This window comes from Tympanuchus pallidicinctus, unplaced genomic scaffold, assembly GCF_026119805.1.
Source record: "Tympanuchus pallidicinctus isolate F22 unplaced genomic scaffold, pur_lepc_1.0 scaffold8, whole genome shotgun sequence".
Lineage (NCBI taxonomy): Eukaryota > Metazoa > Chordata > Aves > Galliformes > Phasianidae > Tympanuchus > Tympanuchus pallidicinctus.
In genome coordinates this window covers 33368632-33396090 of record NW_026294802.1, presented here as the reverse complement: position 1 = coordinate 33396090, position 27459 = coordinate 33368632, and the positions used below count along the sequence as shown (strand labels likewise).

Below are 27459 nucleotides of genomic sequence, written 5' to 3'. Positions count from 1 at the left end.
TTGGAAGCAAGAAAATTACCTTCTTGGAAGCAAGAAAATTACCTTCCAGCCAAGGTAATTTTAATCTAGGCCTCCACGTGGCCAACTGCCTGTAACTGGGTGGTGCTCTTGGTTTCTCCAGATAAATTCTTAGTACTGCTTTCAGCTCTCTCTACAGCAGGAAAGTCCAGTGGCTGCAAATAAAGGACACCGTGGGCTCCTTTAGACTTGATTGCTCCCACACACATAAATGGAGGCATGCGTGAAGTCCATTTTCATGAATAGTTGAAAAAATAGGTGAATAACTGTCATTTTTGAATGACTCAAGAAACAAGTTGATCTGCTATCTACATAGTACCATGAAATATTGGCATTATGTGTTTACCAAAATAAATAAATAAGTAGGTTTTTACCTGATAGTCTGAGAAATAAAGCTCACAGTGAGAAGATCATTTACATTTAAAAAATGTAAATATGTTGTTAAGCAGTAATAGTGTACCATTCATGAGTCTACTGAGGTTTTGTGGAAAACTGAGTAGACAAAATAATATGAAGATCTCTACCGAAGGGAATGGAAAATCAGGTATTTTAAGCAAGGAATCAGTTAAATAAAAATGAATTATCAACATAAAATATTGAATTATTAAATGGACAGGATACTAAATTAAGAAAAAATAAAAATGAAAAAAGAAAACCCACACAAGAACGCAGAGAACAGAAAAACTGTAGAAAAGAAGAGCCATCAACGTCACCAACTATCAAAAGAAACTTCTGAGAGTTGTTCTCGTGCATTTACGCACTGGAAACAAGCAAGTTTCTATGTATGTAGTGTGTTTTTTGTTCCCAGGGCTATATGAAATGTTTTTGCACAATATATTCTTTATTTTATATAGCTCTCATAGAAACTACAAACATACACATTAAATATATAAATATGATAATAAGGTAACTCATTCCTTACCTTCATAGTGAAAATGATTTAGCTTTTAGTAATGAAGAGGAGAATCAGATTCAGGTCAATGAGAACATTTCTCTGATCAACCTCCTCTGTAATCAATGACTTGAAATGGTCCATCAGCCATCCATGCCTAAGTAGCGTTGCCAAATGAATTCAATTCATACTAAAAAAATGTATAGAAAAAAATCACGGTCCACCTGATAAAATCTGGAATAGTGTAAATGAACACCAGGAAAACCTCACTGAGAGCATTCAAACACCTCAAGATATGCTCTTTATGACCAAATTAATAGAGTTTACAGTCCTACCAGTATTAAATACTCAAGTAAAAATTGAATCATAGGAGGAAAAAAATTCATGGGCAATTAAATATCCCATAAGATTTTTACTTGTTAATGAAGATAATTCTGCATAGTAGTGACTGAAAGATAACTGTGCTTAGCAATTGGCAGATGTCATTCCTACATGTAAAATCAGCTGTTAGTCTTAACCCATTTACTAAAAGTGAGAATGTAGCTGTATCATTAAACCCTGTTGTGCTCTGGGCTCATTGAATAAGGACTGGAGTTTGAGAAGCCAAAATGAGGAGATGAGATGGACGTGACTTAATTTCCTCTGTCAGTACTGTGGTTAAATTGTCCATATAGAACAATGTGAGGAAAATCTCTTTTTCCTTCAGGTGAAATCCATTTTTCCTCTCGTGTGAGCAAAATACCCTTCCAGTATCTGTTACAGAGATAAATACAGGTGTCCTTCTCCTGAAGCAACCAAGTAAATACCTGAAATGCCACTGACTTTTCTTTAAAAAATCAAATCAAAACCAAAACCACAAGATGCGAGTTCATCCCAAAGCTGGTCTGCAGGCTGTCAAATACTCAAAAGTCAATGTGGGAAGAGATGTATGAAGCCGTTTGGGGTTTTCATTGCCCCCACTGAAGGCATAAATCAGGTATCGGTTGCTGGAAGTTTAGAAGAGCTATTCCTGTGGGTGGGTTACTACATCATTTTGTTGAACCTTTCTTTGAAATGTGGTACTGGCCACTGTGCAAGAAACGGTAATGGGCCTGTCTGTCTGGTGGTCTGTTAAAATATGGCAATTCTTCTGTTCCTGTGGTACTTAACGGAGAAAAAACAACAATAATTCACCACTAATTGATTAGATAACTGTTGATTTTTGTATTTATGAGCTGTCACACACAGAGCTCCAAACTTTCAAATATGGCTATTATTCCAAATTAGTTGTGATTCCCTCTATAAAACCCTTGCAGAGATTAGAGGGTTTGTTAAGATAAAATAAACGGAGAGTATGCACTGAATTAGTAGGCTTTATGCTGTTTCAGACTTCAGACAAGCTCATAGCTGCAAATAAATATCAAAGTACAAATTGAAAACATGGAGTATTACAAATGAATGTGTAATGAAAAACGGATTTTTGAAACAAGGAGCATAATGTATGCTACACAGATGGTGAAGGGCCTTGAGGGTGAGACGTATGAGGAGCAGCTGAGGTCCCTTTGTTGGTTCAGGCCAGAGCAGAGAAGGCTGAGGGGACGCCTGATGGTGGCTGCAGCTCCTCACAAGGGGAGCAAAGGGGCAGTGCTAATCTCCTCTCTCTGGTGACAGCAGATCCTGGGCCCAAGGGATGGCATGGAGCTGCATCAGGGAAGAGTCAGGTTGAGGGTTAGGAAAAGATCCTTCACCAGAAGGTGATGGGCATGGAACAGTCTGCCCAGGGCAGAGGTCACAGCCCCAAGCTGCCGGAGTTCAAGGAGCTTGTGGACAACACTTTCAGATGTATGGTCAGTTTTTTGAGTGGTCTTGTGCAGCTGGACTCAATGACCCTTATGGGTCCCTTCCAACCTGGGATATTCGATGATTTTATGACTCTGCGCCTTTTATGCACACTTGTCACACAAAGCTGCAAAAGATCTAATGCTTAAAACCCAAATATAGTACACATTGAATTTCAAATGCCGGAGATATATGGCCTAAAGATCTTTTTTGGCCAAGTTCTGACTTTTCCACAAGCCAAATCAATGGACAAACACTGCCTGCTACTCCCCAGCACTGTGCTCACTAGAAGCAGGCTCAGCATACAGGATCAGTGATGCTCCCACCTCAGCTGTAGCTCTCATCCCTCTAGCAGGGGAAGCATGTGGCCACTAACTTGATTCTTCAGCAGCACTTTCTTAATTATGTTTTGCTAATTATGCTATTGACCTTCCTCCGAGGAAGTTCCTCTCTTGAGAGAACAGAATTAACTCAATTAATTTAAAAACGAAAGGTGTTTCTTACTTCTTCTTTTTTCCTTTTTTTTTTCTTTTGTGGAGCAGAAAACAGTCTAAAAATGGCATAGAAAGGAAGGAAGGCTGCCTGAACTGCCTATACTCAGCCATTTCAGACTCATGGAAATTACTCTCTCTATGCTGAACTTAGGCCATTGGTTCACTTCCTCTAATCCACTGTGAACAGTATGTTGTTCTACTTTTATGACACAAAGAAAGAAAGAGAAGTGATTGATATAAACAACACACAGAACAAATCACTGAACAGGCATGTCCAACCTGCAGCCTGTGGGCTGCATGCAGCCCAGCACATCTCACAGTGCGGCCGCCCTCTGCCCCACGCACACCCATCACTCAGCAGTGACCGAACATCAGTGTGTTATTAACCCCACCTGGGCTGAAACTGGGGCACGAAGTGAGCACAGTGCAGTGCCAGCTCAAGTTATGGCAATTTAGTTTGTGGATTTTGATACATTCACTAAACACAGTCCTGTGAACAGCAAAAAATATGCAGCCCTGCTTTCCATTTTGATACAGGAATTTGAGAACTAGTTTCAAGATTGCAAAAAAAAAAATCTCAAATTTTTTGGTTTATTTGTGACTCTTTCTAGTTGACATAAATACATGACCTGCAAATTTTCAAATGCCCAGAGTTACAATCATATATTCAACTGAAAAACTTTATCATGTCTCTCTACTGGACTTTCAAAAGCCCTCTTTTATCAGAGAGAAATATCCCTCACTTCACAGTCACTCCTTATTCATGTCATCACTGTTGGCAGTGATTATTAATCACATTTGTGAACAACTGTTTTCAAAGATGAATCACAGGAAGAATAAAATTTCATCAAAAATCTCTGACAAACACCTTGAGAACTCAATGAGGATGGCAACCACTGCCATCGAACCACTGCCAACCTGATGAGTTAGTTTCACACAAACAACATCCAACATCCCTCTAGTTTTACCGTTTTGCTGCTCTCCTTTTTATGTTTTAATAAAAAATGTTTAAAAATAAAATGTTTTGTTACTTATATATACATTAACTATACTAGTAGATTTATGAGGGCTGCTGCAAAAGTAGTACTTCCTTTATTTTATTTGTGCTGTTTTATTATGCTGGCCCACAATGTCAGAGGAGGATGTTGGTGGTCTGACAGTAGAGGCTGAACCTTCCCACTGGTATTCCATTATATTTTGTTGCCGTGTGACAGATGGCAGCATAGGGGCAATCTGACTGAATGGTGCCTGACGTGCATATGAAGCAAAGATGTGTCACTGAATCCTTCCACGTGGAAAAAAAATTGCACACATTAACGTTCATCAACACTTGTGAATGTTTCTGGAGACCAACCAGTGGACGTGAGCACAGTGAGGCAGCGAGTGGTGCATATCAGCAGCGGTGACAGCAACATTAGGCCACCTCCACCGGTGCAGATTCTTACAAGCATGGCATGAAGGAGATTATCCATCAATAATAAAAATGCAGAGCTAATGGTGGTGACTATGTTGAAGAATAGTGTTTTGTAACTGAGAACTGGCTCTGTCAAGTAGTGTTACTGTGCTTTTTGTATCTATTGTAGTTTGCACAGAAATGAATAGGAGGCATTACTTTCAGAACAACCTACATACATATGCCCATGACAATTTTTCTTTCCTCGGTGCAGCCCAGGTAAGTCAAAAGGTTGGGCATGTGCATGCCCCAGGAGGTCTGTAAAGAGTACGTTTTAGTGAAGAAACAGTGAAATCATGAGGAGGTAGGTCACAAAACTGAGAGACTACTGAAAGAAATAAAAAAAATCCTCAAACCTTTCCCAAACACACTGGAAGCCAACAGCCTGATAGATAATTGATATGGCCCAAGGGGCTTTCAGAAAGGGAGAAGCTAAATGGACTCTAAATACTGAAGAGCGTTTCAGGGAGATTCCCATCGCATGGGCTTTCCTGGTGAGAAGAAAATGGGAGTAACTCAAATTTAGTAGAGAAAGATTTAGGATGGATCAATAAAATAAGCAGTAATTAATCAGCAGGACTGTATTGCATTTCCCCAGGGCTGTAAAAGACCCGCTAACTGCAGTGCACAACCTACCACTTAACAGGTATTCAGGGAATAAAAGGTGGCAAAGGTGATTCCAACTTGGAGAGGAAAATTAGGAGAGGTTCAGAGATTAACAGATCCATGATGATTTGGGAACACTAACCTGGGAAATTTATGATGAAGCATATCATTAAACACAGGATAAACGTGATACAAATGGAAGAAAATACAGTGGCTTCTGTGGAGAGAAAATCTTGCTTCATAAGTCTACTGAGCTCCTTTGAAAGAGTCAGTGTGATCACAAGTTGTGGTGTTAGTGCTACTGGATGCCTGTGTTTGCAAAAAGGTTTTGACAAGATCAAGAGAGTAGATAAATAAAGATCTCATAGAGAGTCAAGAAGAAAGAGTAAGAATAAATATATATATATATATATATATATATTTCTCTCCAAAAAGAGTGATTTCCAAGGGAGTCCCACCATCATCTACAAACAGTGTAGCAAAGGTTACTGATAATTGTCAAATAGTTCAGGACAATATAGACTGCAGCTGACTGCAGATTGTCATAGAAACAGCTTTCAATCTAACGCACAGAATTAATCACACCTAACCATGGACATCTTCAACATAGTTGTTAGAAATACTGAGACACCTGAAGCTCATTAGTAATTAGTGGAAACAGGCATTTCGGAGGCTTGATTCCTCTTACCTGAAGAGACAGTTACATTAGAATTTAAGGAATCAACAACTCTAGAAATGTCTCTTTCTCTCCATTTTCACAGTGAAATGTGAATGAATGGCTGAGGCCATTCATCTACATTTAGCCTGATGGACCTGCCCTGAATGTGCAGGCAGTAAAATAGCAGACAAAATTCAATGTCAATAAATGTAAAGCAGTGAACATGGAGAGAAACAACCTTAACTGCATATATATAATTTAATAGATTTCAAATTGGCTATTACCACTCAGAAAAGAGAACTAGGAGTCACTGCTGATAATTCTATGTGGAAAGCTCTCAGTTCATTGTTACCAGTGCTCAAAAAGTTACTAGGAAAGGCTTGAAATCAAAACAGAAACTAAATGGTGGCACTGTGAAGATGGTGCATCCCTCCTGCTTCAGTGTGAACAGTTCAGGCCCCATCATTTCAAAAATCATGGTAAAAATGGTACAGGTGTAGGACAAAGGCAAGAGTGCAGCCTAAAGGTTGGAACACCTTTTTAGTGTGAAAAAGTACAAGGAGGACTCATCATTACTGGGACCGATGCTCTTCAATATCTTCATCAAAGTAATAAACAGTGGATTGAGTGCACTCTCAGCAAGTTTGCAGACAACACCAAGTGGTGTGGTGTTATCTACCTGCCTGAGGGATGGGATGCCATACAGAGAGACCTAGATAAGCTCAAGCACTGGGCCCAGGAGAACATCACGATGTTCAACAAAAGCAAGTGCAACCTCTTGCACCAGGGTCATAGCAACCCTGCCTATCAATACAAGCTGGAGAATGTAAGAATGGAGCACAGCCCTGCCAAAAAGGACCTGGGGGTAGAGGTGGATGGCAAGCTGGACTGAGCCAGTAATGTGCCCTCACAGTCAACCATATACCCTGGAATGCATCAAAAGAAATGTGGCCAGCATGGACAGACGTGATCCTGCCCTTCTACTCTGCACTGCATCTAGATGTAGAGTGTTCAGTAGAGGAGAGACACAGATCTGTTGGAGCACATCCAGAAGAGGGCCACAGAAGTGATTCAAGGGACGGAACACCTCTCCTACAAGGACAGGCTGAGAGAGCTGGCGCTGTTCAGCCTGGAGAAGAGAAGACTGAACATCTGGTCTCCGGGGAGACCAGATGGAGGCCTTTCAGTTTCTAAAGGAGAGCTGTAAGAAAGAAGGGGACAGACTCCTTAGCACGGTCTGTTGTGATAGGAAAAGGGAAAATGGTTTCAAACTAAAAGAGAGAAGATTTAGACTGTATGTAAGGAAGTTTTTTGTGGTAAGGGTAATGAAGCACTGGAACAGGTTGCCCAGAGAGGTGTCATATCCCTGAAGATGTTCAAGGTCAGCTTAGACCAGGCTCTGAGCAACCTGGTCTAGCTGTAGATGTCCCTGTTCATTGCAGAGGGGTTGCACTCAATGACCTTTAAAGGTCCCTTCCAACCCAATCAATTCTGTGATTCTATGATTCACATAATGTCAATAAAATCATGTGCTGTGTGAAGAAAAACAGAGCATTGTTGTAATTCTAAGGACATAAATGGGAGGAGGAAAAATTCAGTCTTGGAACTGATTTGCCACTGACATATTGACAACGCCATCGGTCTGACTCCAAGGCAGAGCAGACATTGAGACATTATATTCTTCTGCAGCAAGCTCCCACATAGGGTGGGAAGATCAAAAGCAAGATCTACGAGGGCAATCTCAAGAGGAAACCATAGATGGAAGAGTGAACAAGCAGCAAAATGAAAGGACATCATACACCACACACTGTACAGCTGGGGAGTCAGGGGACTGCTGAGAGGGGCTGCGAGGGCGAAGAATTCAGAGGAATAGAAAGCCAGGAGACACCCTCTGCATAGTGGAAGATAAGTCAAATAAACCTGTAGCTTCTTAAATCTTTTGTAATCCTCTAGCAGCATAGTGTCTAAGTAGAAAAATTGCATATTTGCTGCACTGACTGATATGAATCAGGGACAAGATGTTCCCTTTGTTTAGATAGATTATTCAGAGTTGCCTACGTCTAGCAAAAGGCCAGAAAATGATTTGCCAGGGCTTCCTTTAACAAGCAAAGTTTAAAAGGGTCCCAATAAGACACAGTGAAGCAGAACTATGGCGGAGGATAGGACATGCTGAAACCCAAGCTGAAACCCAGATTGACTAGGGACCACAGCAAGGGACCTCAGTGGAACCCTACAAAACCAATCCATATAGCTTTATATTTGATATATAACACACTTCATATAAATACATAATATTTTTTTAAAGTCTACAGGTCTAAGCTGCTGTTTGAAGATTGATTCTTACAAACTGCCAAAACTGCAAATCCACTAATGTGCCACAGAAATTGAGAATTAGCAGTTTCTGCCTTGGAGAACTTCCAAACACAGAGATAATACTATGAAAAATGGCAGAAGAGAAATGAAAAAGAACTAGAAATCTTTCATGTCCTTCACAGTGGATATGCCACAGCTCCATGCAGGAAGGAGTGTGGATGTGTCTTCCCTTGTGTCCCCCAGTCCTGCAGTACCACTGCTGGCACTGAAACCTTCAACACATTTTCAGGAAGCTGCTCAGCCCCTCCATGGGGACATGCAGCACAAAGCCACTGCACCCTTTAAGTTGGGCTCTCCCTTCTTCAAAAGCTCATGCTGGATGATGTCAACCTTTGTGGTTAACATCTTATTTAATAAAATATTGGGGTCTTTTCCTTGTGCTTTAGGAAACAAGACCTTCAAGCACTTTGATGAAGTACTTTAGTTTCCTTAAATTCTTTTCAAGGTCTTAACTGAAATCTGAATCCTAAACTTAATGTTTCCTGTTCAATTATGCTCACATCTCCTGCAAGTCCTATAAAGTATGTGCACCAAGTTGGCCGATGAAGGAGCTTTTTGGATTTCTCCAGAGGTAGAGGTCCACCATCAGCTGTGCATGAAAAATGTATGAGTGTGATTTGGAGAGGAAAACGCCCTCATGAACAGCACTGGGGTAAAGCATGGGGCAAAGCATCAATATCTGTAATAGCTTCTTGCCAACCAAAACTAAACAAAGGGGAAATGACAAGGCTTGTATATCTCAAACAAGAAGTACATGCAATTTTGGATAATGTAAACTGCAGTTAAATAGTGTATGTAAGAAATGTACACTATTTACATCTCATTAATGATTAATAAAATTAGTATCAGAGATGAGGTTGTACTACAAGCTGAAGTATAGAGATTTGGTTTATCCCTGAAACAAAAATTTTGAAAAAAAAAACCATTAAATTTTTAAATAATAAATATCTGTAGGCTATCTGTAGGGTTCTAAAACAGTATTTAATTGAAGACCTAATTTTCTAAAACACAGGAAAAAAAAAGACACCATAAAGGCTTTTATTTCAAGAATACACGTGGTGTATTCTATTAGTGTTCATTATAATGCAGAATTGTACCAAGGAGTAACAGTACGTCTTGCTGATGACATCTAGGAATTGTACCTGTACTGATAAATTCTGAAATGAGGTAGCATCATCTGGAATACAGAAACCTCATTTTAAAAATTTCTTTATCTGCTACGTTTGTAATTTACTCTTTCACAAAGTACATTGTTTTAAATCAAATTCTGCTTCTTTTTTTTCTGGCTTTTTTTTTTTTTTTTTCCATATGAGTTCCATGGAATAGATACAGAAAAAATACTCCTGGGGTCTCTTCCAATCCAAGCCATTCTATGATTCTTGCCCTGGGAACCTTGGAACTTTACTGTACCATGAAAAAAAAAATAACCCATCAACCAACTTTAGGTATGCTGGAAAATTGCTTGGGCCAGAAATTCAGTTTGCCCCGTGAAGACAATCTGCTGCATAACTGTTACAAGCAGGTTTAACATTTCTGTCACTCAGGCAGGTCTAAATGGACTCTTGGTTAGAAGAGTTGTGATCTTTGGCTATCTTTATACTTTGTTTAAATTTGAGATAAACACGAGTTCAGTGCACGTAGCTGAAACTCTTTAAAAGTGTAGGCTGCTCACTAATGCCAACTTAAATCAGCTGAGAATCAAGTCAGAAATATTGTCCAGAGCACTCACCCAAGCCATGCACAGATTGACTGCATATTTTCAGCACGCTCTGTAAGAGATTGCGTTGAATAAAGTTGTAGGTGAATGCTGTTATTATCGCCTCTATGTTATCTGCACCAGCAAAACATGCTTTATGTTTTTCTCCTTTTAATTTTACACAATCCTGGCTATTAGCAAAGAAGTCCGGGCAGATAAAAGGTCTAGCACTGCAGTACAGTACTGCATAACACTATAGCAAGCATTCTGGATACTTAAAGCAAGGAGAGTGAACAATCTTCAGAATAGTAACACTGTGGCTGGATGAAGGGCCCATCAGCTTTAATAAATATCTCCAGGCTGCTCCTTTTACTGGGTGTGAACATAGAAAAAGAACGGTCTGTTCATGTGGTGTGTGCTAGTGGCAGAGCTGATGGAGAGCTAAAGGCTTGGGAGAGAAAAAACCAACACTGATTTGCTTTACTAAATTCCTAAGAAAAAAAGATTAGACAAAGCATGACTTTTTTTTTTAAATAAAAAAAACAACTGAGAATTCAGAGGCTGCATCTGAGGCAGCTCCCCATCAGTTCCATCCATCCACATAATACTCATACATGGATTTCTGCTGAAGTTCAAAACTGCAAAGATAGGTAATTAGTCATCAAATACAACAGACACAAGGAAGCCCTCCTAGATCTTCCAAAGCCTAGACTAAAACCAACTTTCACCAAGTAAATAATGGATAAACCCAGGCTGGATGTGGCTCTGGGCAGCCTGGTCTAGAAACTGGCTACCCTATCCGTGACAGGGGGGTTGAAACTAGATGATCTGTGAGGTCCTTTTCAACCCAGGCCATTCTATGATTCTATGCTTTCCCTCTTAATCTTGATCACCATTACTGGCCACTCTATAGAAAATAAAAGACATTGTCCCATCCCAGCTATACGTAGAATCGTGTCTTTGTTTGGAGGTTGAGAAGCAGGAGTTTGTTTCATAAGGACAACTCATGGCTCTGAGCTGAATGACCAGGAGAACCATTCCCAAAGTGGGGATGACCACCACAGAGCAGTTGCCTTAATGAGGGATGCAGGGAGCCCTCTGAAAACGTAAAATATAAAACTCAAAAGATGACAGTGAAGGCTGTTCCTGACATCTTTCTACTGCTCCTATTTTCAAATGCGGCATTAGAATCCCTCTGTTTGCAGCTGATGAAATATAGCTGTTGTAAATTGCTAGCTAACCACATTTAGCAAATGGAGATAATCAAATAAAAATGAAGTTCTACTTACCAAAGAAACAGTTTCCAAAACACAGACTTTGGCTGGGAGCTGTGTTTTGCTTTGGAGTCTGCCAGGAGATCTGTGGACTATTTTGTAAACAGTTCTCAGGCTGGTGTTTGTGGGAGAAACACATGGGAAGGGGATAAGAGACAGATGAACATATGAAATGCATCTCAAGAAAAGTTCATCGGGAAAGACAAGCTTGAGAGCTGCTTTGATGGATATCTCTGAAAACTGCATAAGGTGGAAAGAGGGTGATAGGGAATTACTATGTGTGTTTCCATTGCTTCCATTTTTTCCATTGTTGCACAGGAGCTGGGGCACAGCTTAGACTCTGTGCTTAAAGCCAATAAAAGGAAGTATTTTTCCCACATTCTGCATAATTTATTTGCATAATTTATCATTACCGAAGCTATAAATGAACTCTTTAGGAAATTAGATGGGTGTGTACGACATGAGATTACCAAGATATTACCAGGATGGTTGAGGTGCAATCTGCCGGTCCTGGCAATCCAAATCCAAAATTGCTGAAGTGGTGTCCCTTGGCACCAGAGGATGTTCCTTCTAAGAGTGGTCTTCCATTGCTACACAGCTTTCTTTCCTGTACTCAGTCCACAGTGTTTCTTCCAGTCCAAGTTATCCTATGGGCCAATGATATTGTGATAATAGTGAGACTACTTTCTTTCATTCAGATGTCACTATTTTTTCTATCCCGGCCATTTTAGATTGATTTAATTTTTTTAAGAAATACCTTTTGTTGCATATTTTTGTCTGAACAATGATTACCTCACCTGCCCTAGCTTTTGAGCTGTTAAATGTGAAGCCATACTGTGCAGCACTACCCATAACATGTTTACCTGCTCTCTCCAGATGCAGCAGAGCTCCCTGTTGTTGAAGCCTGTTGCCAAGGCAGGCCACTGCCCAGAGACATGGCAGTTCAGGCTGCAGGATCAGTGCTGAGCATCACAAACCCTCTGCACTCAGACACTCCATGCCCCCTGCACGGCTTCTCCATGGTCAGACACTGTGCACCAAGGCACCCTTCCAGGAGGGTTTGGGACAGCAGGGAAGGATGCTTCTCTGGATGAGATCCATCCCTACTCGGGCTGGAGAGCTGCACCCACCTTTAAGAGCGTGGAGAAGAACACATCCATGAGCTCAGTGCTTCAACTTCCTACACAAGTCTGTCTCAAGTAAAGAAACATGTAAGCCTTAGGTTATTCATGAAGTTAATTACTTCTCTCATATTTGCTCAGGCAATTTTATCTTTTTGAATTATATGGAAATAAGAGTAATTAGCTTTTTGACTATTGTTCCTTTCATTTGTTTCAGCTGCTAATTTCCCATTCTTCTTTATAGGGCAGCTAACAGTAGATATTTTGCTCAGGCTGCTTTTAAGAACTGGGATTCAAAGAATACAAAATCATATTGTCACTTAACATTTCTCCATATATCAGAAGGCTCTCCCCTCCACAGCCCTGTGACCCCACAGCTCTGCCCTTCTCATGGTGCCAGGTGAGGCAGTATTCTGAACACCAGAAAACTGAGCATTAGGGAGCACAGCCAGGCAGCACAGGGAGTGTAACAGAAAGCTGTCTTCAATGTGAAGGATAGTGGAAAAATCATGAACAAATGTCATGCCAACAAATATATTTAACTGCAAACTTCGGTTGTGTGCTATTCTTCTTGAGCCAGAAGGATGGGAAGGAAGATCATTGCAAGATGTTTAAATAAATTAACGCTGTCTTGAAATTAAAAGATCACTGCTGTGGAATCTGATGCCATTGTCTTGAAACCCATGGGGATCTTGTACATAGGGAAAAGCTACTGTACATTTTTCCACAGTAAATCTGAATTTATTATGACAAGCGTATAAAGAATACTGTCACCCTGTTCTATTAGAAATGTCTGTAATTTCACAAGGGCGGGACTGAGGATGATGATTGCTGTCTATACCTTCAAGCACCCTCCTCACACCAAACATATTTCTGGTTGTGGACAGTCTAAGCAGCAATGTGGCTTTTTGAAATCCAGACCCATAGAATGATTACTTTGGTCTTATTGATGCATTCCCTGCACCTTTTCCCCACTTGTCTCCTAAAGCCCTGTGCTACAACCAGTTGGTGCTTCTCTTTTTGTCTCCTGAGGCTTCCTGTTTGCCCAGTGGTTTGCCATGGCCTCTTGCTGTACCTGGTGGGAATCCCTGGCCTTCTCTCATCTTAGTACTAAGCAAGGAGAAGTCTACAAACTATAGAATCATTTTTGCTAGAAAGCACAACATAGTCTTAATTTTATTATAAGGTTTGGTCTGCCCTTATGTCAGGAGATAGTAACTTTCTTAGGGAGAACTTCTAGTTCCACTGAAGCCCTTAAGCATTATTTGTACCAGCAACTTTCTGGGAAACTCCATAAGGATATTTTTTTCTGTGTCACAGGGCACACCGACTGTGTACTGCTAAGTTGAGACCAGAGTTGTGACTTGTGCTATATGAGATTTCTGAATATATGAAACCCATCATTTTTGTATTTTCTCCTTTGTTTTTAATGCAAAAGAGTGGTACTACAGTATCTTGGACACCAATCCAATTATAGGCAATATTTAATTATCTCAGCACCACTTAACTTTTTAAAATGATAGAGGAGGTAGACTGATGGCTTATTTTTTGCACCTGGTATGAAAGTGTTCGTATCCTCTCATTTCAAGTAGTTTTTCATAATAAGAAGAAAACAGCTTTATATGTGTTTTAGGCAACAGCACCCAAGGGGTGCAATTACAACTTACTGTATTCAAGCAGAGAAGGTGTTGTACTCTGAGAAAAACAACGATTTTAGAAATAAACATTGCTTTAATTTTAATTTCATTTTTTCCACAGGGTACATACTCACTAAATAACATATGGCATTTTTCTGCATAGGTCACATCCATCCATTCATCCATCCATCCATAGAGTCATAAAATCATTAAGGTAGGAAAAGACCTCTAAGATCATCTAGTCCAACTCTCAAACCATCACACCATGCCCATTCATAGAATCATTAAGGTTCAAGGAGATCTCCAAGATTCCCAAGTCCAACCCCAACCCATCCCCACCATGCCCTCTAACCATGTCCCCATGAGCCACAAACCCACAATTCTGGAACATCTGCAGGGATGGAAATGCCACCACTTCCCTGGGCAGCTTGTTCTAATGTCAACAGCCTTCTCTGTCAATCTATCTATCTATCAACCTATCTATCCATCTATCTATTTATTTTGGAGATATGACCAGTGAAAATTAGACATGCCAAACCAAGGAGGATTTAAAATATTAAGTGTTCAGGCATGCTTGCCTGTAGTAGATAACTTCTACCCAAACCAGCCAAGACTCAGTGCTGTACAGGGCAGAGCGGCAACTGTACAGCAGGCTCTCAGCCTGTAGCTGCAGCCCTACCTGAGCTCTGGGACCACTGAGCCTTCAGCCCACGTTAACACTGATTAAATCACCAGGGTATGAAAATAAATAACACAGATGAGATGGCAAAGGAAAACTGGCTGAGGCATTAGTGCTGCTTGGCAATACTTCTGTACACCAGAAACTGCTGTAAACTTCTGATCACCACTTTCTGATCACCTCTCATCTTCAATAAAGCCATGCTGTGAATAATAATGATAATAATAATAATAATAATAATAATAATAATAATAATAATAATAATTGTCTGGAGAAGAGGAGGCTCAGGGGAGACCTTACTGCTTTCTACAGCTACCTGAAGGGAGGTTGTAGTGAGCTGGGTGTCGGCCTCTTCTCTGATGTAACTAGTGATAGGACTAGAGGGAATGGCTTCAAGCTGAACCAGGGGAGATTCAGGCTGGACACTAGGAAGTGCTTACTGTTTTTCTGAAAGAGTGGTCAGGCACTGGAATGGGCTGCCTAGGACGATGGTGGAGTCACTGACCCTGGAGATGTTCAAGGAACGTTTGGATTTCGTGTTGAGGGATATGATTTAGTGAGAACTATTGGTGATAGATGGGTGGTTGGACTGGATGATCTTGAAGGTCTTTTCCAACCTTGATGATTCTGCGATTCTGATTCTATTACACAGTCCCTTGAAGAGCAAGATCCAGGGCATCAGGGGTCTGCAGGGCTTCTGTTTCCTCCTACAGATAGCATGCAATCATGAGACTTCCCATCCACCTTCCAATGGGATGAATAAAAGCTTTAAATCAGTCAATGTGAGCCATAAATAACTTGATTGGAAATAATGTCTTCAGCCCGTGCAGGTTACATAAGGTTGAGCCCAAACAACTCAGTAATCAGGTCTCAGGATGGTGTTGCATGATGAATCATAGCCTTACTGATTTTAGATGGGACACTGACTTTACAATGACATGCTGTTGATACATTAATAGATATCTTATTTTACTGATACTTTTCTTCGTGTTAAGAGTTGAAGAAAATGCTAGGAGGGATGACCAAGCATGTGTTATTTCATAAAGGTGATGAGGGCCATAGGGTATGCTATGTGAGGAAGTGCACCGGGACCTCAGTATGGATCCACAGCTCCACACAGCTGTGAAGTGTTGTGAAGGCACAGAAATACACACATAGAAAGCAATATTAAAAGGTATCCAGTGAGTTAGATTGAACAGAACAAACTCAATTTCTATGGACTGCCAAGGAGAGAGCTCATGGGAGAAAAGACACAGAATATAAACGCCTTCAAAGGATAATTCACACAACCAGAAAATGACGAAACAAAAAGTGGTGCTTTCAAACTAGGAACACAAAGTGCAGTGGAGTAATTGTTCCATAAACACAGTATGGTGGCAGTGAGGAAAAAGCCAGGAAGGAAAAAAAGAGGTGAGAAGGGACCACAGGCAAAATTAATGTAGGTTTTGGAATACTAATGCTAAGGGATTAGCAATAGGCACAGAAATATTTTTCCTCTCTGCACAAAAGAGGTCTGCGGTGGGCTGCAGCTGCCCACCACAGCCCTCATCTCCTCATCTCCAGCAGTCCTCTTTGTGCATGAGTTGCTGTTTGGGAGGAACAAAGAGGTAAGATGAGGGCTGGCAGGAACTGTACAGACCCTGTGCACAGCTCCCACGCAAGCTTACATCCATTGAGCTGCTGGAGGGAAAGGCAGAGTCCGCAGTCTGACCAGGCATTTGATTTGCCCCAGGAAGACATCAGTCTAAGTCTTCTCTAAGTTGCCACTATGGCTGGAGGACCTCCAGAGCAATAAAGCAGCAGGAGCTGGGAGGAAGGCCTAGGCTGTGGATGCATGGCATGCCATATGTCTCATGGACAGCTTGCTGTCTCTCTCCTAACACTACAGATGTATCTCATGGCCCCAGGCAGCAAAGGCCTCCTACCACTCTCAGAGCCCCGAGGCTGGGCAGGCACCCAGGGTGCTTCACATACTGAGGTTTTGCTCCAGGTTTCTGTTCCATCTGTTTGCAGCATCAGTTGCCCTTCCAGGAGACTGCAATTGAGATTTTCCCTTTAACTTTGGTGCTCATCCTTTGTGAGCGCTAAAGGCTTTAAAATGTGCTACATAATAGTCTTTAGTTAACTGCATTAAAACGAGTTGCCCGCTGTTATTAACATCTCATTACACTTTTAGATTCATTCTAGCTCCTTTCCCTGCATAGGGAATTCCAGATAGGTAAAAATTAATCTGATTTGTAAAGAAAGAAGGAAGCACTGGGAAGAAATAATGAAGACAGAGAACTCAGTGCCTTCTGAGACAAAGTGTGCAAGTTGGTGGACAGCAGTCAGAAATGGCCACATGCCCGCAAGTGCAGAGATACCCTTTCTTCCACTGAAGTAATGTCTTAACTAAAGATAATTCATCTCAAAAACGCTTCTCAACTTAAAATATTTGCTTATGCTTATTGGAAAAGGGCCCTGGTCAAATAGTGACACCGCTGAAGCCTATCAGAAGTGGAACCCAGATTTGAGACTGCGCCTCTGAAACAGACATTAAAATTGGTCTTCTAGTTCAGGATTTTTTTAAAGTCATTCATTCCAAAACATACACGAGTTTAAAATATTGCCATGATTTAAAATATACACTTGTGTTTTGACTGAGGAAAGAAAATTATAGAAGATGGCAAATTACCATGCTCCAGCTCTTTTTCCAGAAAAGCTGTGCCTGATTAGTGCATAGTCTAATCAGGTAAACAGAGGGCACCAACTCCATAAATAATATTGGGTTTTATGTCCATAAAAATTAGCAGGATGAGATCTTTACTATCTCAGTTGTTTCCAGATTAATTGGAATACATAATGAAAGTAATTACACTCTGGTATTTTGTTGCATGTCTCAGTGTATCTTGGAAGGAGTCCAGTAAGCTGTCTGTCTATAACCGAGTTATGCAATGGTGATTTGTCATTGAAATTGCTCCTTATGAGCAATAAACAGGGAGCATTTGTACAAATAGTAAACGTCTCTTGATTTTTACAAAACTGATTTGCATTTCTGTGCCACCCATAGATATATCTAGGAATAAATTACTGACATTATTTGTGATTTAACCCTCCCAGAAAGCCCCTTTTGAAGATAGAAAGTGAACATTGCCCAGAAATTCAATATGTCTATATATACTACAGACGTGCATGTACAAACCATGCTGTATTAATGGAAATATATTTGTGTTGTAGGAAAATTCTCTTCTCTGCTAGGGAAACTAGTCATCCAGTCATCTATTTTTTTTCTTTTTTTCTTTCTTTTTTTTTCTTTTTTCCCCAAGATATAGCGGCGTTGATAAAGGAGAATTGTGAGAAAGGCTGGTTTAAAATTACTGAGTGAAAGCAGGGCATGACCTGGTGCACAGAACAATGCTTCACAGCATTTTGGGTTTTTACGCACTCCCTTTCACTCTGTTCATTTTAAAAAATGGTGCTGGATAACAGATGACATTGGAGATAACATTTGGGGAATAAAAAGGCTCTTCAAGTTTGAAGTCATTATGTCCAGTGGCTGTGAGTCTTGCAGCGGTGTCATGGAATTAGCTCCTTCCCATTGGGGCCCACCTTGGGTCCCACTACGCTTCTCCCCACTTCACAATTGTTTTCACTCTGTTTGCTCTGCAGAGTTTTGGTTTGCTCCACCAGTGTGTTCCAGTGCTCCTGGACCTGTATCAGCAGGTTCCCCAAGTGTGAGAGTGATAAAATAGCAAACTCAGCTATGGCAGGTAAAAGAATCACAGAATCATCGAGGTTGGAAAAGACCTCCAAGATTACCTGGTCCAACCATCTACCCACCACCAATATTTTCCCACTAAACCATGGCCCTTAGTGCACCATCTAAATGTTTCTTGAACACCTCCAGGAACAGTGACTCCCTGGGCAGGTTCCCATTCCAGCATCTGACCACCCTTTCAGAGAAGAAATTTTTCCTAATATCCAGTGTGAATCTTCCCTGGTGCAACTTGAGGCCATTTCCTCTCTTTCTATCGCTACTCATGTGGGAGAAGATGCCAATCCCTACCTCACCACAGTCTCCTTTCAGACAGTTGTAGAGAGCAATAAGATCTCCCTCGAGCCTCCTGTTCTCCAGACTAAACAATTCCAGATCCCTCACCCAGACCCTTTAGCAGCTTCATTGCTCTTTTCTGAATGTGTTTCAGAGCTACAAGTGAGGAGGCTCAAAACTGAGCACAGTACTCAAGGTTCAGCCTTAACAGAGCTGAATACACAGAGATGACTGCTTCGCTGCTCCTAAAGGCAGCACTATTTCTGATACAAGCCAGGATGCCATTGGCCTTCTTGGCTACCTGGATATACTGCTGGCTCATGTTTAGCTGAGCACTGACCAATGCCTCCAGGTCCATTTCTTCCACACAGTCTTCCAGCCGCTCTGCCCCAAGCCTGTTACATTGCGTGGAGATGTTGTGACCAAAGTGGAAGACTCAGCACTTGATCTTGTTGAACTTCATCCCACTGGCCTTACCCCAGCAATCTGGCCTGTCCAGATCCCTCTGTTGTAGGGCCTTCCTACCCCCTGGCAGACTGACACTTCCTGCCAACTATAATTTCTATCTTGAATTTTTCTATGAGCAGTGCTCAGGTGACAGGACTAAAAGTCAAGAATGCACAAGAAGAGCTTGTTAAAATAGTTTCTGCAGGTAACATGAATGACCCTTTATCTGTTGCTTACAGATGAAAGAAAAAACAACACAAGTTTTCAAACTATGCTTTGTATTTAAAGCTAATATATTACACAAAAGAAATACTAACTCTTGTCAGTGAGCTGACAGATTGCTTCTGGTCATCATGGGCCTGATTTCCAAAAGTATTTAGTGCCTAATAAAACAGTTCATTCGCATGGAATTTTAGAGATGTTGCAGTAGGCCAGCTGCCATGTCTCCACTAAAAGTGGTAGGAGTAGGATGCGAGGCACGTCTGAAAAGCACTTGTCTGCAGCACTGTGTTCAAAACTATCTCTATAAAGACATTCAGGTATTCATTAACTTTCAGATGCAGCTGACGCTTTTTCTTGTCTATTTGGGATTCTACTTGTAAACAAGAAGAGAGAAATAAGAACTTTACTATGATCAAATTTTTGAGTTCCAACTTGATGAAACGTGCCTCAGGGTGTTGGCCCTTCTAGTTATGTCTTGTCCTGTCAATTTGGCATTATCACAACAATCTGGCTTCTTTTTTTATTTCACCACGACACCCACAGTCAAGGCATGAATGTGCTCAGAGTGCAAATCTGCTTTCTGCAATTCACTGGTGTAATCTTACCAGTTGTGAGAAAGTTCATTGGGTCATGCCTAGAAAGTGAAATGAAAAACAACCTACTTGTGTTGCTCTCCCCTGTCCGCTCCCAAAGACACACCAACAATTCTGATGATACCTCAGAACACAATAACCTCTTTCAAGCTGTATTTTCCAAATTTTATTGCCAGGTTTCCTAGCAGTAGGCTGTAATTGGAATCTGACTGTGAAATAAACAGGTACAAAATGATTGACAATTCCCAAAGATGTAAAAATACACACATTTTAACCCCATGCTGTTAAAATAATCCTGCACTGATTCTACCAATTACTGTCTTTACCTGAAGCTGAAGAACCACCTCCAATCACTGGGATCTTTGGTTATTTAAAGCAAATTCTACCATAATAATAAGCTTGCAAGATAAGTTAGAGTGTCATTTCACTTGATGTTTCTTTGAGCAAACTCAAAGAAACAGCATTGTACCACACCAACACAATATTCCATCTATTCTCTCTCCACAAATTATTTGACAGAAGAAATACATACTGGTTTTTTTTCAAATGAGGACAGGACCAGTGTTAATGATCTTATAGTCTGTGTGGTTCACACCTAAATTAACATCATTAAAATGAAACAAATCTGTAAACACATTGATTCTACAACTGAAAATTATCAACTGCAAATAACATATGACGACCCCATCGTATGTTCAGTAAGAAAAATCACATCTGATTCAAAACTGCTCTTTCCAGAGACATGAGCAAACTGAAAGATTTCACTACGTGTATTGTGGAAATTGCACAGAAAATGCATTTCTACTTTTAATTTTCTCATTATATACTTCCACACGTTTTCAGCACTGCTGTCTTCATACCAGCACCATAGACTACCTGGTGACTTGCCAGGCATGCTGACTCTTGGAAAGTTAGGGGCACAGGTGATACACAGCTCAAAATTTGAGAAAAGCAATTATGAATCAAGTGGTCAAGGCTCTATGTTGTTAATGCTGCCAAACTCTTCCCAACACAAACCCTTCATTTCACTCATAACTCTTCCAAAATATAACTGTCGAGACTGGAATTTTTCATGTCTGGTTTCCAACAGGGTGTCAGCATGGATTGTCCAGTTTTTTCCAATAATAAAGTCAGCAGAAAATATATTATTTGCCAGTCATACTATTTACTACAAATTTACTATGGTTCTGTCAATAATTTCTGGCAGTACAACAACTTGAGCAAGGAAGTAAAAGGAAGTAAAATTTCGCACTGAATAGCCTTTGTGTGATGGATAAGCCTTTTGTTGTGCATCTATGTGTGTGGAGGGGTATAATGTTCAAATGTAGCCAAGTTGTTAATAATTGAGAAAAATTCTGATTGCATATATCTGCTATATAACATAGCAGATCAACTGCTATCTTAGTAGCAGTTGATCAACAGCATTTTCTGTTCATGCTAAGCCAACATTCTTCCTGACCCCAGAATAAAGGAGGCTAAAACAAGGCTTTCCCTGCAATTGCTAGTCCCAGGTGCTGACTCCAGAGCTGGACACGAAACCAAGGCTGAGGCTGTGTGGATCTGACCCCTGGCTGCAGCAAAGAAGCAGGGAGGAAGGCATTAACTTCCTTTTACTGGGGACACCCACAGGGCAGCACCCTTTTGATGAGCATTTCTCATCGCCCCACGGCAGGGACATGAGTCAGATCTGACACAGCTGGAAGAGTTCTTTCTTCTTCACATAAAACAGAGGTGCTCTATTAGGCCAGAAAGAGTGCAAGCAGGCTGACTGAAGCAGCAGAATGGAAGAGGTCAAGCTCCAGAGGGCCAGCAACCCTGTGATTCCTCCCCAGACTCCTCTGAGCAGCTCTGGTTCTTCCAGGATGTCCTTGAAGAGTTTCAACAAGCATCCCATTGTGAAGCTGGGCTGGAAAACTTGCAAGGAACTGGAAAGCAATTTCCACCCTAACTCTAGGTGGAATGCATGCACCACTCAAGAGAACAAACTGCAGTAAAATAAAAATTGATTTCATAGTTAAGACAGCTGAACGCTGCCCTGGAGGCCTGAAATCTGCCACTGACTGATAGAGCTGCTGTGTGAGGCAAGGTATTTAAAACTTCATTTGCTTCACTTTTGCTCTCTTCATTTGAATCAAGACCCTACCTTCGTCATGCAGGAGCACTGAGTCCTCACACATTACATCAGTGAGGACTGTGCCATGAACAAAAGACTGCACCAGAATCTGATGATAGTGTTGTTTTTTTTTTCCTACTCAGTGTTCAAAATCTGTAGTTAGTCATTATTTATTTTCCTCTGCTTCAGTTTATTATCTGAAAAAATTGGACTAATAATACTCTTCATTGCAGCAAAGTAGTATGACAGAAGTTCATTACTGCTTGTGAAACAGCTGGATACTCTAATGACGACCATAAAAGAAATGGTCATAAGGAAACAAATAATTCTGAATTAAACCAACTTTGCACAATGTGAAATTAATAAGGCATTGTACACTCAATGAACACAATGATAAAATCAAATACTGAGCCCATTAATGCGCCATTTATATGAACTATGTTTCCATGCCAGGTGTCTGACTTTAAAGAATTTCAAGAGAATAGATCTATCAGCAAATACAAAAACAAAGTATATGTTCTCTTAATTAAAGACTGATTGCAATGCACAAAACCAAAGAAAGCAAAAATTGCACAAATTCTATCCAGAAAATACTAGAATTGTGTTTTACTGATTGACTCTCAAAGCTTTGCATCCATTTAATATTTATTCTAGTAGATAATGTTAACACATGCAAATAATAATAATAATAATAATATATATTATTAAAATGCATGATGGCTAAACTGATAATTAGAAACTTATGGCTTTCGATGCTAAAATGCTTTCCTAGGAACATAATTCAGATCGCCTAATTTTGCAGTCTGTAGATGTAATACAAGCAACACTGAGACTTGACATAGTATCTAAAATATATTCTTGAAACCCAGAAGAGACAAGAACAAGATCAGCCTCAAAAGTCCTACAGAAACAAGAGCTTTAATGTAAATAAATGCAAACAAAACTTGGGATGACAGCAGCGACACATTTTCCATTTTTTCCTGACTTCTTGCAGAGGTTGATGTGATTTAGCACTGAAATGAAATCCAATGACAAACAGTAGAAATCCCTCTTTGATGCATCTTCACAAAGCAGCCTCCTTTCATAGCATCTTTTGCATGCACATAGGCAACTGAAAAAGTCAGGCTAACATTTCACTTTATGCAGTCACTTTGTTTTCTCTAGCCTGGTGAATTAGAAGGCCATGGCAACAGGTAGGGATAACAAGAGGGAGAACCAAGTGGACATGGGCAGCCCCTTTGGTCTCTCTGTGTGAGCCGTGGACGGGTAGCCCAAGGTGCAGGTCCCATCTGAGTGACCAGCCTGCCCCACTGAATGCTTCCTAGCTCCTCTCCTCTGCCTCTCACCTGGCAAACCAACACTCTTGAAGCTCAAACCATCAACAGCTGGGTTACAGACATAAACCTGGAAGGATTTCATCCTCCTTGCCACCACAGCCTTCAACAGAAAGGAGGTTTCTGGCAGTTTCCCTTCCATCCTGTGTCCTTCGTAACCAGGAAGGTCCTGGGCATGACACAGCCCTGCTTGCCTGTGCTTCAAGAACATTAATGTGAAACGGATTTGGAGCTCACAAATTAATCCTGTGACTTACAATAAGAAGATTTCATACTGTCTTGCCAGACATTTTTAAAATGTCCTTGTCATATGTTAGCATAAAATTAAAAATATGCTTTGTGCTCTGTAGACAATATTTATGCACTGTTCTGGGCTCTGGACAGTGACTTATGTGCATCACACACCCTGCTGCCATGTGCTCCTAGGCTGCACATGCAAGATAACCTGGTTATCACTAACGCCGTGGTATAGCTTGGACTTGCCAGTAAAGTTAAAAGCTATTTTAATCATGAGGAAAATTCAGATACTGTACTTCTGACTGTAACACAGCAAATGAGTACTAGCCATAATACTGCATTTTTCACTTACATTTTCTTCCCGGAATATCTGAAGAGCCTTTTGTATATTAAATCACCTATCGTGGTTGATCTTAATGCATCAGTCATATATTTCTCTTCCTCTTTCAAATTACACTTACTGAAGAAATAGAAACGTACAGAACAAGGAACAAAACTATGTTCTCAATACAAAAAGAAATGTGCCCTCAATTTTGAAGTTGCATTGAACTGAAAATTTTGATTTATTAATCCAATGAAATTCTGGTTATTTTCAGATTAATCATGGGCAAGGAGCTCCCAATGAGACTATATTTATAAAGATTATTTAAACCTCATTTACTTAGCAAGTCACTGAGTAGACTGCATTGGTGCACTTCCTGAGGTCCCCAGAATGTGGGATTATCCTTGAAGTAGCGGTGGCCCAGTCCTGCAAGGTACTCATCAACTCCATCTTTCGTTGCAATAGAAATGTTTTGCATCCCTTAGGAATAAACACATGAAAGAACCTGCTCTAAATTAGCTGAGAAAAAGCTTCATGCAAAATTTTGCATTTGTTTCTAATGAGGAAAGTTATTTCCAACAGAATAGTGCAGCAATGTCAACAGAACATTTGACCTACTGCTGTCAGAATTTCTTTCCATTTCTGAGAAATCTCCCATACAGAGACAGACCAGCTTGTACACTGCTCAGTTTTGCTTTGTTTCCTAAGTTTCTTACGCATTTCTTAATAGCATTTCCAGAAGTGTTCTGAGCACTTACAGAATCACTGTAAAGTACTTCATTCCAAGTATGCTACCCATGAACAGCAAATGTAACCTTACGTTGGTAATGTAACCTCGGCATTCATTGAAAGATTTATCCGTGAGGCAGAGAATTGTTAATCGTCATCCTGAAGTCACCTGCTAACAAAGAGATCTGTGCAACCTACTCCAGGGAACCTGCTCTGTCAGAGGCTTGGGCTAGATGGTTCCCGTGGGTCCCTTCCAACTCCCTTAATTCTGTGATTCTGTTATAATGAAGACCTTAGTAGAATGCTGATCACTTTATAAAGGAAAAAAAGCATTGCACTACACACCAGTACTGCAAAGGCATTCCTGTTTTCTCATTCTTCTGGTTTCTTTTCCATATTCCAGCTGACAGGTGGTTTTTTTAGGAGTTTGTTCAAGCACCTCATCAGCAGGACTTACCTGAGCTTCAGACCCAGAATGTGAGGGCCATCACTTCCTCTGCCCTATACAAAGGAAAATTCCAACAGCTGAGCTTGCTGAAATTGTGCTAATTGACACAGAATCCCTTTCAGCTTCTGGGTCTAACTACTGGCTGGATCAACCATGCTGAGTGAGTAGCACTTGCAGCAACTGTTGGTAATGATGCTACAGTGAAAATTTGCATTGGAGCAGGTAAGCCAAATAACTTTGTCAAAAGGTTTTCCAGGTTCAGTGGAATTGGATTTTGTTAAAGGTGACAAAGCAGAGAAGAAGGATGTATTTATCCCTTCTACAAACAAGACTTTTGAAATTCTTTTGATTGTTGGCATTGTTCAAAGCACATTTTTCAAATGAAAATTGATTTCTGTGCTTTGTAGATTTGTTTTTTTTTAATCTAAATCTCCCTGAAGTTTGGCATATTGGACAGTTTGCATTTCAGCCGTCATATTCTGAACCACTAATAGCAGGCTTTGGTACAGAACTTACACTTTACATATAGTGCCTTTTGTGAACATATAGTTCATTTTGTGCTCTAACTAAACTAAGAGAGACATTGAAACTGTCTACTTCAAGAAAGTTATTAAGAAAAAAAATCCTGAGGTTGTTTAGTAACAACACTGAAAGCATATATCTTGTTCCTTCTGCTTCTTTCTTAATATTTGCCTTAAGATTCATATCAAATAAAAAATAGCAGCAAAGTACAAAACAAACAAAACAAAAATTACAAGATCGCTGATCCTTTGTTTGCTTGTCATTGATTCTTGTTTATTTCAACTCAGTAATCAGAGAATGTTATTGAATATGAGAGGATAAATTAAATGCTAAATCTGACCTGATTGTATCAGACCCACTGCCTACTGTGCTGCCCTGCTGGTTCACACAAGGTGAAGAATACAACCTAGTTGTGGAGGAAAAAAACATCAGTTGACTCCTGCTGCACCCATTTGCACAGCCTGCACATCTATCATCTGCCAGGAGCAAAAGGTGGGTTGAGCTGCAACATTTCACAAGAAGAGTATGAAAAAATACACTACAGTCTAACCACAGTAACCACTGCAATTATCCAGCTCTGCATCAGCACTGGGGAAGTGGTCAACAAGTTCCTTCGTCTCATGAAGAGAGCAGTGAGCTCGCTGGCCAGTTGGAAGAACAGAGCCAGCTGTGCCAGCTGTATCTGTATGACTCCAGATGTCCCACAGCACCAGACCTATCTGAAGCACAGATGCGTGCTGCCCTCTGCTTCCAGGTAGCAAAGGCACAAATAAGAATGAGCTTGTTACTGGACTAAGAGCTCAACTGCCATCCCCTGAATGGAATATTGAATATTGGAATATATGGAATAGGCCATTTCCCTTTGCAGTGACATCCTAGTTAGATAATTTCAGAACAATTTTGTTTGCTGGAGTATTACGTGTAGTACACACCCTTACTCAATCAGAAAACAGCTAATATCTTCACAGTGCTTATTGTATCAGAGCAAAACATAACATGTGTCTGCTTGTTCTTGTCAGCCAATTTGAGAAAGCGGATCCCCTTGGCTGATGACATCACCTGGTTTCCAATGCTTTGCTGTGGACAACTCATGATCAGGTCCTAAACTTACCTGGAGTTGTGCACGTGGTTCTTTCTTTCTTGTGCATGTGTAGGCAGTGCAAGTATGTTCCACACTGAGGTAGGGCATTTACTGCTCCCAACAGCCAGTACACGAGCAAACTGCAGAGTAAGCTATAATAGTACCAGTGCCTGATATCTATTCACACTCTGCATGCCTGTGGTTACATGCATTGACTTGCAGCGTGAATCACATAATGATGGGTTGCATCTGTGATACCGTATCATAAGCATGGCACAACAGGAATGGGAAGGGTAAAAATACAGACACATGTCCAGATGAGTTATATGGAAGCAATGATAATACGTGTGTCCACCAGAGCAGAGGAGTGGGTTACAGGAGGAGCTTTCATACAGCCCTAAGACTGACAACAAGGTTTTCCTTATAATGATAGAATCATCTTTTCCAACACGAGCAGTGAATTCAAAGCCAGGGCATCACTCAGCATAGACACACTAAAAGTCCTGAGTAAAGATAAGGGTCTCTACCAGCACTGGAGCAGTATGACCACATTTCTCCCAACCCTTGCTTTTGGTCCTCATTGGTGTTCTCCTCAATCACCTCACAATGCCACAGTTCACGTTACTGAACTGTTTCACTTAACAGGACAGAGCTACCAGGGG

General features: G+C 40.6%; 2 long non-coding RNA genes across 11 annotated transcripts in view; both read right to left on the bottom strand.

Moving 5' to 3' along the window:
- Positions 1–48: 48 nt before the first annotated feature.
- LOC128073361 (uncharacterized) lies at positions 49–12517 on the bottom strand. 2 transcript variants are annotated; one of them, XR_008202690.1, is made up of 5 exons: positions 12146–12517; positions 11764–11929; positions 11298–11397; positions 10042–10081; positions 49–1100 (listed from the first exon to the last, which is right to left on the bottom strand). It is a non-coding gene; the product is annotated as an uncharacterized LOC128073361 (long non-coding RNA). The 2 variants fall into 2 exon arrangements; XR_008202689.1 differs by lacking the exon at positions 10042–10081.
- Positions 12518–21417: 8900 nt separating this feature from the next.
- The window catches only part of LOC128073874 (uncharacterized), a 39798-nt gene continuing 33756 nt past the window's right edge, over positions 21418–27459 (bottom strand). For all 9 annotated transcript variants that reach the window (XR_008202910.1, XR_008202912.1, XR_008202913.1 and 6 more), the window contains one exon: positions 21418–26949. This is a non-coding gene — a long non-coding RNA (uncharacterized LOC128073874). The remainder of the gene's footprint in view (positions 26950–27459) is intronic.